General features: G+C 44.6%; 1 protein-coding gene and 1 long non-coding RNA gene across 2 annotated transcripts in view; both read right to left on the minus strand.

Moving 5' to 3' along the window:
* The window catches only part of SLC22A23 (solute carrier family 22 member 23), a gene marked incomplete at its 5' end in the record, with an annotated part of 167320 nt that overhangs the window by 49406 nt on the left and 103505 nt on the right, over window positions 1-14409 (minus strand). The window lies entirely within an intron of this gene.
* The window catches only part of LOC107183514, a 71392-nt gene continuing 59080 nt past the window's right edge, over window positions 2098-14409 (minus strand). The window contains exon 2 of the long non-coding RNA XR_001514302.1: window positions 2098-2540. This is a non-coding gene — a long non-coding RNA (uncharacterized LOC107183514). The remainder of the gene's footprint in view (window positions 2541-14409) is intronic.

Raw genomic sequence — 14409 nt, forward strand, 5'->3', positions numbered from 1 at the left:
TTCATTTCAAACGGGCCGGATCCGGCCCGCGGGCCGTAGTTTGCCCACGGCTGTTCTAGAACCTCGGATTCTCCTTCCTCTTGTGCCTGTCAGTGTCTCCCCCACAGCCTTGAGCTCCTTGAGAATGAAAACCACGTCTGCTCCTCTCTGCATGCTTCTTAATGTGTAGTACTGTATTCAGCACCTATCAGATGCTCAGTAAATGCCAAAATGACAAAAACAAGAGAGGCACACATTTCCATGGCAACCAAAGAACTGGGTCAATGAGAAAAGGACTGCAGCTTGTATTAAGCACCTTCACATGAGGGCATGAAGGTCTGTCATGGACAGAAACTTTAAGTGCTCTGCACCAAACACAAATGCATGGAGCTCCTCAAAGCTGCTGGCACAGAGAAGCTGGCAGGCTGCTGGGTAGGGCAGCTCTCCACCCCCCCACCCCTCCATACTGTGGGTACTGCTGCCCAGGTAGAGCGTCTTGGGACAGTAAGGGGCAAGAGAGAGCCCCAGGTGAGAGCCCCAGAAAGAGAGCTTGGAAGTGACCCCTAAAGTGAAACCTGAGAGATGTGGCGGATGACAGGATGGGGAGAGAACACTCCGGCAGAGGGAACAGCGGGTCAAGGGGAGAGTAGCCAGTCCTTCCTTAGGTGACACAATAGCTTTGCACATATGATTCCCACTACAACTAAAACCCATGTCAGCCTCTTCCCAAGTTTTGATAAAAATAACACCAGATTGCTTTTCCCCAATCTGATAACCCAGCACCATGTGCACAGGCTTTGATGGAGGCCGAAGATGATCTGTCTTCAAAGACATGGTCAAGCTTTGCTTTTTGCTACCTGTTCACTCCCCAAGGGCTCCAGTTCCCACGCCCTGGCCCCTTCCCTTCTGGGGCGAGAGCCTCAGCTTATCAGCTCACAGTGCTCGAGAATCAAAATGACTATCCACTGGAGTCGAGCCCACCGTCCCTCCTTTTGTTTCCCACAGGCGCTCCCACAGAACAGACGTCCGAGAAGGACAGCCCGGAGAGGACAGTAGAAAGAGCAGAAGATTGGAAATTGGTAGGAATTTCCACTTTCCAAGTACCAGCTGTGTGGCATTAAACAAGGTACTTGACATGCTCATGATTCTCTTATGTGATGATGACAGATACTGTCTGGAAGACTTGGCGTGAGAGTGAAATAAGATGATACAAGGCAAAACGCCTGGCATGTATGCTTGGTGCCCTGACACGGCATATTAGTGTAATAATTCAAGGATGCAGGCCAACAACCACACAGAGGCTATAACAAAATGCCTCTGCAGTTCCAGGTGACCCTGATATAAATATGCTTTTGTAAAAGGTGATTACCCTTGTGAAAGTTGAAGACTTATTTTTGCATAAGAATGGCAATTTCTAGAGTGACTGGATTTCCAACAGCAGTATGAGGGCTTTTCTTAATGATCCGTTGTATAAAAGTGAAAACCGATTTTCGAGGTCCCACATGAAAAAGGATGAGACAATCACCCTAGCGAATGCAGAAAGCAAGCCTTCTGAGAAATGGAGGGTCCTTCTGGGAAAAGGACCCGCTGTGCTGGAGGTGGGAGAACAGAGAGGTTTCTCAAGGCTTTGCGGTTTTGATGCAATCATTTCGGAAGGGACACCTTTAGTGTTTGGGAAAACAGAAGTGGAGGCAATAGAGCTTTAAAGTAATTCTATTTAAAATAGTGTTTCCCCACTACATTCCTTCTTTAAGGATAGAGCTGAGTGATCAGAAGCCTCACCCCTAATGTCCCACTCGTGCGGGGGCATCTTCACCACACAGACACATTCCAATGGTGTTACACTATTCAGAACGACCTGCTGTGAGCTTAGGGATGGATGACCTGGCTCCTGAGAGCTCTTGGTTCTGAAGGAAACGTGCTCGGGACACACAGCACTTTAAAGAGAACTGTCACCCTACATCAAGGCCTTGGAGAGACTGGCCAGATTCACAGAAGCCCTTGGGAGGGTGGGTGGGAAGAGAATTTCTCAGAAAGCATTCCCGCATATCAAGTTGAGAGAGAACATGTTAAAGACAAAGGATTTAAAGTTTAAAAAACCCTGCCATGGAATTACAATTTTTTGTTGTTCAAAAGACTTTCTTGTGGAAGCCTACCTTTAACATGGTGCAAGGAGAAGCTCATTTGAGGGCACCCTTGAAGCTCCTTTTCAGTAAAACAATGATCAGACCTCACCAACGTGTTTTATGGTCCAGAACATAACAGCACAGAAAAAGTCATTCTGTGACTCCCCACTGGATATGAAGCTGCAGCCACTGGTTAATCTCTTCTATGGTATGAGGTGAATTCAAATGTAAATGCTGCCACACAAAACAACCCCAGATGTCTAGGGTAAGTGTTCAGCCAGCACTTCTGATTCATGCTGGGCAGCCTTTGACAACGTTGACTGAAGAGAAAGAGGCAAGACAGCAGAAACCAAATGAACAATTCATTTATTTATCATCTTTGGTGACCAGAGCTTTCCTGCCAGCATCGGGGGTGGGGAACGGGAGAGAAGAAGCCTGTTTGGCAATAAGATACAAGCAAAGAAAACTGTAAGACATTGGTTTGGGAAAGAGCAAATAAAGTTCAAGTGATGTGCCTTATGCAAAATAAGTAATATAAACTCTTTGAAAGTTAACAGATTTTTAAAAATCATATAACTTAAGTCTCTAGTACTTCTCTCATTTCATAAACAAATCCCAGGACCCAAGTGGTTAAATATATTTTGATTCATGGACAGAGGAAGCAATCTGCCCAATAGAGTTTAAGAAGATAATCCAAGTTTAGTAACTCCTCACTACCATTTTGTGCATTTAGAAAAGTAATATGGGTTTAAATGTCAGCTGTGTCTATGTGAAAAATTATTTCCAGTCACCATTTTGTTCTAAGATGTAACCCTGAATTTCAAATCAAACTCATTAGGGTTAATATTTTAAAAATATGTGTCTCCTTAACATATTTCAACTCCTTCAAAAAGTTACTGTGTCTAGCAAATTGAGATAAAGCAAAATTGAAAGTGCTAGTGTCATAATTAGCTAGTTGTTACTAATCAGAGGAGAGCAAAGGGGAGGCTAGACGTTGTAAGCATGGTCATCTGGGCAGCTTCACCAAGAAGCTGTAACTTCATGCTCCCCAGGGAACCACCGGCCCATTCCGCAGATCCCTGGGGGAAGGGATTGAACAAAGGGGTAGACGGGTGCATGCACAGTGAAGTCAGGGTGACATAGGGAAGTGCTTGCCTGTCAGTCTGACCTGGGAAACAGATAGTTGCAAGTGGGTAAAATCCAGTCCTTAAGGATCAATTGTTTAAGCTCCTGGTTAAAATCTCCAGACAAAGAGTTCACTCTCTTTTGCCTGTTCTTGCTTTACTCATGCCTTCTTGTTCCTCTCCTGCTCCGTGACCTGCATGCATCCGTCCTTTCGTCATCGCCATGTGGCCTTAAGCAGCTACATGTCCCAGGGTCATGCGGAGTCCACACGCAGGACACTGGACTGGACTTTAATACGGACCGGAGACTCTGGGCAGAGGCCTTAATTCTAGCCCCGCTGAAGACAAAATTGGACTTTTCCCAATGGTGGGATGGAGGGAAATGCAACACTGGAAACCCAGGGGTTTGATTTCACGAAAATAAAGACCACTCATCCTCCCGGGCCGGTGTCAGGAAATTCCTTTCCTTGTGACATCACAAGAACTCCACTTCCACCGGTAACAGATGGGGACACAGATGGCACCCCACTGATAATAAAAGGAGCAAACCATTTCATTTAGGCAACTTTGAAAATGAAATGCAGAATATAGCACAGTCCTGGACACTGAAAGTGAGGTCATCCTGGATCACTCCCTTCTTTGTTTTTTCCAGATGCAGAGGTCCTGGAAACAGTGCTCCCCAAAGTGTGGCCTCCTGACCTGCTGAGTCAGACTCCCTGGGGCCCTGTGCCAGATGGAATCAGATATTCTCAGGGGGAAGCCGCCAGTCAGAGGGTGACAGGGCCCGGGAAGGAGGTCTTGACACAAAGAAGCCTGTGTCAGCACATAAGTGTCAGCACAGCTCCTGGGATTTCTCATCCCTTTCAAGCCACCATCACACAAATAACACCTTCACCTGTGAGTGTGGGTGGGGAGAACTTTTCCTCTATCCTCAAGTCAATCACTGGGGGCCCATGAATTAAACTGACACAGATTAAAAAGAGAAAATACAAAGTTTACTGAGGAAGGTTTGTATGGGAGTGGCAGTGGGCCCACAAAGAAAGTGGCTAGAAAAAGCAGTTCGAATTTGGGGCTTATACACCATCTTAGCTCAGGGAGGGAGTTAGGATTTCAAGGGACAAATAAATGGTGGGAAATGATTGCAGAACAGACGAGGGAAACTAGTGGGAGGCAAGTTTGTGTTAGCAAAGTCTGTTCATGCATTCTCATCTCTGGTGACAGGAGTCGTCCTTTCCCTGGAAGTAAAGGGGAACTTATAACAGCTGAATTGTTTTGAAAAGATCTGCTCCTTTAGGCAGTCAAGGGGGTGCAGAGCAAGTCTCATCTTTCATCTGTTGATTCTCAAATGCCTTTAGCTCAAAATAATGCTTCTGCCACAGTGGTGTATTGGGGAGCCTTCTCTAGCAAACACAGTCACCAGATTGCAACATTTATTCCCACCCGCATTCCTGTCGTGTAAACAAGAGTTACTTGCATTTTATAGGTGCGCACGCGTGGTGTGTGTGTGTGTGTGTGTGTGTGTGTAGGGGGGCAGGAAGGATGCTAAGAGGCTGGTTACCAAACAAAGCCCAGGTCATATGGTTTCCAGTATTCAGGACTTGAATTTAGATCTTTTAATTTTAAAATCAATTACCCTTTAAGAACAAAGCAAACAACCTCGCCCTCAAATACATACACAAATTCCCTTGATTCAAACATACAGTTTTCCTTTCAGTCATCTCTTTTCAATAGACTAGCACAATTTGTCAACACAACCATTAAGGAGACCAGCCTCTAATAAGCTAAATTTATGAATGATGGCTCACTCTAGTGTTGGCTGAGACATAATTAAATACTCAGCAACCAGCCAAAGGTCTAAGGACCATAGGTTGCTCTTGAATTGTCCATCTGCTTCCAAACATAATGACACTCGGTGATTGATGACCTCAGGGGCTAGGGTGTAGTTCAACCCAGTGAAGAGCTAATCATTATTAAACACTAGTGCCTATTACAGAGCAGACTAACACAAGAGAAAAACCATTTCACCAGAAAAGGACAAGGAGAAGGTACAAGACGACAGAAGAAGAAACTTACTAGCACATTCCATATTTAGGGTATCATTTCCTTCAGTAAATTTCAGACCTGGTTCAGTAATTCCTAAGATCTTTTAAGAGGATGTCTGCTAAGGAATGGCACCTAAAATAGAATACGCAGCCCTGTCTCTGATGGTGTTGAAGTATCCTGGCTTCGGCAGCTTTTTCTTCCAAGGCTGCAGTGCTCAATATGGTAGCCACATATGGCTATTTAAACCTAAATTTAAATTAGTTACTATTACCTCAATTAAACTTTTAGTTGTTCAGTTACACCAGTCACATTTCAAGCATTCTATTGGACAGCACTGGTCTGGAATCTGATGGTAAAGTGTTGGAATGAAGAGGAAATGTTGCCAGCACTCCCCAGGATGTTTAAGTAAGAAGGAGGGAAAACTGAACTTAAATATTTTTATTAAAAATATTTCAAGTATATTGAAAAACAAAGAAATAATAGAGAACACATGTGTGCCCAATGTAAGTGTCAAATATTTACATTTAGCATCCCCTCCCCCAACTCTTTTTTCAGTGAAAATAAGAAATAAAACACAGATATGTAGAAGCCCCATGGGAGCCCGTTAACCAGCTCAATAAAGAAATACCTTGCTGAAAAGTTCAAAGTGTATTGGACAAAAGCGATGATGCCCGGACATAACCACGTGTAGAGAGACCTGGGCACTGGGACCACATGGCATGGGGCCTAATTGTCCTGGAGAACTAACAACAATTCTAGAATATTTGGAGTTCCATTGAAGGTGAAGGCAAAACTAATGTGAATCCACAGAATGACGCATAAAGATTCTTTCTCTAAAGGTAGAAACAGGGAGTGTGTTTTGAAAAAACCAATTTCAGGCATTAAGCACATAAAAATAAGTAATGGTCGGGCAATCACAAACTCCTTCAATGTCAGTGCCAGGAGCCCGGCTGAGACGTCTCTCTAAGCTTGTAAATCATTCGGTAAATTTTAAGTATCAGAAAACAAGGGGAACCTTCACTGAGTAATCGCCCTTTACACAGAAAATAGAGATTTATTGTCCAATACTTGACAAAGATCCATGGCTAAGTCTGCAATAAGTATGTCCCTATGTCATTTGCTGGTTTCGTCAGAATTATTTACCCTCTTTCATTTACTGTCACTTCTATTCTATTCTCCAACCCAGCAGACCACAGGCATGAGCATTCATCTGAAGGAAATAGTTTCCTCCGTGTAAACAACTCACTTAAGTTACAAAGGAAGTGCATGGAGCCTACATTTCTAGAAACATGGTGCTTTTGCAGGGCAAGATGTGGGACCTGCACTGATACAGACTCAAGAGGGCATGCCCCATTCTATCCCAAATGATCATATAATAAAACTGCCCTACCTGATGCTAAGCAGACTTGGTTTTACGTTTCTAACCTGTTATCCATGCGCTGAGAGCCTTTCCCTTGTTTGGGTGTCTCCTGTTCTCTAAAGTAGGCAGTCTGCTGTGGCCTTCTTGGGCACTGCAGAACATACCATGCGGCCCCAAAGTGGCATGGTACCACACTTGCTGCTGGCTGTTCTATTACTACTAAAGAGCTTCCTCTTCAGCATTTAACATGTTCCACTTACAGCTTAGGGCGGTCCAAGCTGGTCCCACTGAGGTCTTTCCTACTGCAGTTGCTCAGAGCCAGAGGTGGCTCCTCTCTGTCAGAGGGCATGGGCTCCCTCCAGTTCGTGACCTGCCTGAGTTGCCTTCCCTCAAGTTCCAGCTGGACACCTCTGCTTGTCAACCTGCAAGTTTCTACCATACCTAAAACTCAACACCCCACATCTGAAACTCATCTCACCTCCCCACCCCCACCCCCATGGCAATCCTTCCAGCCATCTCCTCGTGTCTGTTAAGGACACACTCAGTCCTCAGTTTGAGGGCCTGGGGGCCTCTTCCTCCTTCTATGTGGACTCAGTCTTTGGAACCATCAAGCTTTCTCCCTACAAATCCTCTCAGATCTGACTGTCCTCCCCATTTCCATGGCTACTGCTATAGCTCCAGTGAGGTCCCTTCCTTCCCGGTCTGCCCTCTCCTGCCACACAGCTGTGGGCTCATTCCTAAACAGCCCGGCAGCTCTTCAAAACCTGCCGTCAGCATCCCTTCTGATGTTCGCCGGACTCCCAGCATCTCCAGCCACTCTTCCACTGTGCCTGCCCCCACACTCGTCCCCTTCCAGTCTATCTTCTGTCACGCCTTTGCTTACCCCAGTCCTCCTACTACAAATCTTCTGCCTTTCTGACTCACAGGACAAGTGCTAACTTACTTCTAATGGCAAAACTGTCACGTATGGAATTCACCTACAACAGGAATCAGTCATTCCCTGGGAAACAGGAAGCACGACCCCACCACCACAGGGATTCCCAAACCCCTTGGCCTCTGCTGGATCTCTCAGATCGCGAAGCTGTTTCTCTTTCAAACTCCCTTCTCAGGAAGCAGCATCTGCACTCACTCCCGGCTCATGCAGATGAGCCTGCTTGTCACTGTCCTCATCCTCCCAGGCCTGGCCACCCTCTCTCCACCGCCATCCCCAATCTATCTCTTCTCCCTCTTTGCCTGCCCCATTGGTCTGTTGTCAACACCTGCCTGGCTGGCTGCAGTGGACTCCTCAGGGCCCTCCCACCTCCCAATTTCCCATCTTCACTTCAGCTGAAGTTATCATTTTGGGACACAAATCTGGTATTATTCCATTATCTCTCGAATACCTGCCAGAGACTCCAATTTACCTAAGATGCTCACTTCCAGGTCTCACTGAGGTGTGGCTGAGGAGTCCCTCTATGTCTGCGCTGTTTTGCGCGGCCTCTTTCCACCCCTTAAAGGCCTGGCTCTCCCAGCCTTGGGAAGTGGGGCTGAAGCCTCTGCCTGGACACTGTCCTCCTGTCCTTCCCCCGGCTGAGCCTCCAGGTCCCTGCTCCCTCATCTAAATCAAGTCTCTATATGTCCTTTCATATCACCCAAAATTCTTCTTTCACAGCACTAGTCCCAACTGCGGGATAATAGTGCATGTACCTGTTTCTCTGTATAATATCTGTCTCCTGCCCGAGACTAAAGGCTCCAGGAGGAAAGAGACCTTATTTCCGCCTTCTTTAATACAGGACCTCTCAGTCAGTGCCTACATATTACAGGCATTCTGTGATCATGAAACAAGGAAGCAGGGAAGGGAGGGAGGGAGCTGGTTTCTGACCACTGCCTAGTACAATTACTCCAACTTATGGGGTCCTAATTTTATTTATTTATTTTTTAGTTAACATCCAATATTATATCATTTCAGGTATATAATAACAGTATTAGATATTTATATAACTTATGAACTGATCACCCATGTAAGTCTAGTACCTACCTGGCACCATACACAGTTCTTACAAGGTCATTGACTATATTCCCTATGCTGTATTTTACATCCCTTCTTGTATTTTTATAACTGGCAAATTGTACTTCTTAATCCCTTCACTTTTTTCACGCCCTGCCCAACCATCAATTTGTTCTCTGTATCTGTTAGTTTCTGCTTTATTTTGTTTTTCAAATTCCCCATATAAGTGAAATCATATGGTATTTGTCTTTCTCTGTCTGACTTATTTTCCTTAGCATAACATCCTCTAGGGCAGGGGTGGGCAAACTTTTTGACTCGAGGGCCACAATGGGTTCTTAAACTGGACTGGAGGGCCGGAACAAAAGCATGGATGGAGTGTTTGTGTGAACTAATATAAATTCAAAGTAAACATCATTACATAAAAGGGTACGGTCTTTTTTTTTTTTTAGTTTTATTCATTTCAAATGGGCCGGATCCGGCCGCGGGCCGTAGTTTGCCCACGGCTGCTCTAGGGTCATCCATATTGTCACAGATGGCAAGATTTCATTCCATTGCATACATGTACCACCTCTTCTTTATCCATTCAGTGTCACCTATCAATGGACACTTAGGTTGCTTCTCTATCTTGACTATTGTAAATAACACTTCAATGAACATAGGAATGCATATAGTCTTTCAAATTAGTGTTTTGGATTTCTTGAAATAAATATCCAGAAGTGGAATCACTGGGTCATATGGTAGCTCTATTTTTAATTTTTTGAGAAACATCCATACTGTTTTCCATAGTGGCTGTACCAATTTGTGTATGAGGATTTCATTTTCTCCACATCCTTGCCAACACCTGTTTATTGATTTACTGATGATAGCCATCTGACAGGTGTAAGGTGATATCGCGTTGTGATTTTAATTTGCATCTCTGCTGATTAGTGATGTTGAGCATCTTTTCATAGTCTATTGGCCATCTGTATGTTCCTGTTTATTAGCATGTGTCTATTCAGATCCTCTGTCCATTTTTTAATTAGATTGTTTGTGGGGGTATTTTGGTGTTAAGTTGTAAGAGTTCCTTATAAATTTTGGGTATTAACCCCTTATCACATGTATCATGTACTAATATCTTCTCCCATTCAGTAGGTTCCCTTTTCATTTGTTTACAGTTTTCTTTGCTGTGCAGAACCTTTTAAGATTGATGTAGTTCCATTTGTTTATTTTTTCTTTTGTTTCCCTTAACTGAGGAGACATAGCCAACAAAGTATTGCTAAAAATGACATCAAAGAGTTCATAGCCTATGTTTTCTTTTAGGAGTATTAGGGCTTCAGGTCTTACATTTAAGTCTTTAATCCATTTTGAGTTTATTCTTGTGGATGGTGTGAGAAAGTGATCCAAGTTCATTCTTTTGCATGTGCCTGTCCAGTTTTCCCAATATCATTTATTGAAGACTGTCTTTACCCCATTATATATTCTTGCCTCCTTAGTCAAATATTAATTGCCCATATAAGTGTGAGTTTATTTCTGGGCTCTTCATTCTCTTCCATTAATCTAGGTGTCTGCTTTTATGCGAGTACCATGCTGTTCTGATAGGTATAGCCTTACAGTATAGTTTGATATCAGGTAGCATGATTCCTCCAACTTTGTTCTTCTTTCCCAAGATTGCTTTGTCTATACAGGGTCTTCTGTGGTTCCATATAAATTTTAGGATTATTTGTTCTAGTTCTGTGAAAAATGCAATTGGTATTTTGATAAGGATTGCACTGAATCTTTAGATGCTTAGGGTGATACAACATTTTAACAATGTTAATTCTTCCTGTTTATTAGCATGGTATATGCTTCCATTTATTTGTATCTTCTTCAATTTTTTCATTATCTTATAGTTTTCCAAGTACATGTTGTTCACCTCATTTAAATTTATTCCTAGGTATTGTATTCTTTTTGATGAAATTGTAAACGAGATTTTTTTTCTTATTATCTTTCTGATTGTTCATTATTGATATGTAAGATGTAATTGATTTCAGAATATTAATTTTGTATTTTGCTACTTTACTGAATTCATTTATTAGTTCTAATGTATTTTTTTGTGGGACTGTTAGGGTTCTGTATGTATGGCATCCTATCATCTGCAAATAATGACAGTTTCACTTCTTCCATTCTAGTTTGGATGCCTTTTGTTTTCTTCTTGTCTGATCGCTTTGGCTAAGACTTCCAGTACTATGTGGAATAAAGTAGTGAAAGGGGATATCCCTGTCTTGTTCCTGTTCTTAAGGGTAACACTTTCAGTTTTTGACCATTGAGTATGATGTTGGCTGTAAGTTTGTCATAAATGGTCTTTACTGTGTTGCGGCCTCTATTCCCACTTTGTTGAAAGGTTTTATAAAAAACTAAAGGCCTGATGCACGAAATTCATGCAAGGGGCTTGGCCCTCCCAGCCGCGGAGGCTTGCCTTGGCCCTCGCAGACTTTATTTGAAATTCTGCGAAGTATCTCTGAAGCTTGTCGATTTCTTCACTCTCAAAAGGCAACTGACTCGCCACGGTGTTTTGCATGGCAAGTGTGGAACGACCGCGTTTGTTTATATTGAGTTTCGATATCTCCGATTTGTTGGGGCAATGTTTTGGTTCGTGACAAGGTCGCTTAGACACTTAAGAGCTTTCAGAGAAATTATGAACTGATACATGAATGAATAGAGTTAAGATTCGTACGGTTCCTTGCTGTGGTGGCTGAGAGCAGACATACGACCAGAACGGTAAAAAAGCTTTGGTGGCTGAGAGTAGACAAACGACCGCAAAGGGTTAATTCTCTTTCTTGTCTGACTGCTGTGGCTACATCTTCCTTTGGGCTCTAGCTTTAAATCAAGGTCCAAGCAGCATATTCCCTGGGGCAGGGGTTATATTTCCTATGACTTTCCATTTTATCTTCTTACCTCTGCAGGGGTATACTCTGGATGATTTGAGCCATCTGCATAGAGTGACAAAAGCCATCTGAATTTTCTTCATTTTCCTCGCACAATTCTTTATTTAGCCAGGCCACTCACTGCCTGTTACCGGCTCCCATCTGTGCCTCTGTATGAGCGCACACATAGACACTAGCCCTGCAGACAGAATGGCACACAAGTGCATCCTGCACTTACTAATCCAACAGTCTCCTGCACGTTCCCCATGTTCCAGATGCAGAGCTAGGCGCGGTGCTTTTCTCTGCCCCTGAGACTCATCTGTCCGACACCTGGGGCCAGGCACCAGCCGCAGTCATGTCTGCTCACTCCAAATGCAACTGGGAAACTGCCCAGGGAAGGCATGGCTGCAGATCTTCCCCCTGCCCAGGATGCCCCTGGACCCTCAGCAGGAGTCCCTGACTGTGAGGAGACACCTCACAAAGCCAGCACAGGGGACCAGATGCCCAGTGCAACTTAGAGTCTTTGTTCCTGAGAGGAAGTAACTGATATTCCTTCCTGGTCACCCTTTACCTCAGCCTTCATCACCTCCCTGGAAATAGAAGCTAATCTCTCATTATCCCTCACAAGAGTAAACATTTCTCCCTCTGGGTAAACAAGAAAGCCACAAGCGTCATCTAAGCAGCAGAACAAGGAAGTGTGAGGCTCCTTCTGGTTCTCCCAGCATGCCTTCTCTCCCCACAGCTTGTAGATGGAGCCTTTCTCACCCACTGGGTCAGGGACATCCAGCTGGCTCGGGGCTACTCATGCCTGCTCCTCCCGTCCTCTCTACAAGGCCTTCAGAGCTGGGAGCCAGAGCCCCCCTCACCCCCTCAACCACCAGGAAGTACAGAGCAGAGCAGGGGCTTCAGACTGTTCAGTAAGAACACCCAAACATCTTTGGATTCCCCACTTTTCCTCTTCCCACCCCACACCATTGTTTAGAGCTCCTTCCAAGGCAGGAACCTAAGAGTCTGTCTCCGTCTCCCTCCCCCGATCACTATCCTACCTACCAGACACTTTTCAGCTCAACTGACTGACCAGCAAAGCACAAAGCCCAAGCCCAAGGCTTCCCTCTGGTTCCTGGAGTTTCTGGGGCCCTCTCTAGAATGTGGGTCAGCACAGGGCACCCCGATGGGTGCTGAATTATTAGCATGCCAAAGCCTTCCTTCCTTCCTCCTCCTCAAGGCCTGGCTTGCAGTTCGGCTGGCAGTCATGCTTGGCATGAGCTGCTTTTATCAGATTGAAATGCACCATCCCTCTTCCCACACACAATCGTTTCTCACTTAGTGAAGAATCCTGAACACCCAACCAAGGGTTTAAAATATCACTGAGTCTGGAGAGACAGAAGAGTAGAGATGAAGACGGATTCTTAGAAATAAGCAAAACCTGAAAGCAGGAAATTCATATTTAGTGGGCATGGCCCCAAACAACCCAATATCTCAAGGACAGATCTTCATGTAGTGCTTCCACCTCTCTCCACCTGAAGACCTTGGAGGAAGGTGGTCACACTCACTTCAGTTCCCTCTTGTTGGCTAACAGCATTAGCACTCCATCAATTCTGTCTTTGTGTTCCTTTGTACACAATATCTGGGGGCTGGGGAAAGCCATGGTTGATACAAAATTCCTTCCAAGTATTTGACAGCATAGTGACTCAGTACACACACACACACACACACACACACACACACACACACCAAAAGTTTCATGATACAGTACTTAACCTTTATTATGTGGAATGCACTAAATTCTATCCTTTTTCTTTAGCTTGCTGGAAAGGACCCCCCAAATGGACTTCATAACTCACTAATGCATTCTGAACTGCAGTTTCTCGATGCTGCTTGAGAGCAGGGTTCAGAATTGTTCCTCAGCCTTTGGGGTGAGATCAGGTAGGAAGCTATAAGGTTCAGAAAGCTATGGCCTGTGGGCCAACTCCTGCCACTGCCCGTGTTTACACAACCTGCCACCCATTTTTATTCAGACTGTGAGCTAAGAATGGGTTTTTAAAATATTTTTAAATGGTTCAAAACAACCAAAAGAAAAATAGTATTTCTCCTGTGAAATTCATGATGAGTCCAAATTTTAGTGTCCGCAAGCAGTGCTTCATGGGAACACAGCTCTTTTGTTTCCAGGCTGTCTGTGGCTGCTTTCGCACTGGAACGGCAGCACTGGGCAGCGTGATGCAGACTGTGTCCGCACACGGAGCCGAGACATGTGCGGGGAGCTCGGCAGGTGGAGACGGACTCTGGCCAACTTGTCAAACTGGTTGTCACAGCGAGGGTGTATTAGTTTTATTTCAGTTTGTAACAGAAAAATGAGTAATAACACTTAGAGAATGCAATAGTGAGCCACATCAGAGACAGACGGACTTCCTTGCAGTGGGGGACGTGGCCCTTCTCCGTCACATGTTCCGAGGGCAACGAGTTAGTATCAAAGGACATTTCAAATTTTAACGCTGTGCTTTTATTGAGGCATTTTGTTTGTAGTGGAAGAGGAAGTTTGTTTTTTTAGCCATCCCTTTTGCATTTCATAACTTACAATCACGAACCTACATTTCTTCTACATGAGGTAGCACCAGGCTGGTCAGAACAAACTTCACTTAAAATTCAAGAAACCCAAGTCAGATGAGAATGACCCTCTGAAGGCTGCAAACAAAGCCCAGGTGAAGGCTGATGCCGTGTGTATAGAATTACAGGAAAGAAAGGAGAGCTGGGAAGGCCCTGCAGTTAAGGCGCCGCTTGGTGAAGCCCACACTAGACAGAAAAGAAATCTCCCTGGGAGGGCGCCAGTGGGTGGGTCTTGGTCCAGCGTTACCAGAGCATGGTGGAAAGGTCTGGGGTTTAGCCTTTTGGGGTAGAAGAAAGAGAGTAG

Source organism: Myotis davidii, unplaced genomic scaffold (assembly GCF_000327345.1).
Source record: "Myotis davidii unplaced genomic scaffold, ASM32734v1 scaffold540, whole genome shotgun sequence".
NCBI lineage: Eukaryota > Metazoa > Chordata > Mammalia > Chiroptera > Vespertilionidae > Myotis > Myotis davidii.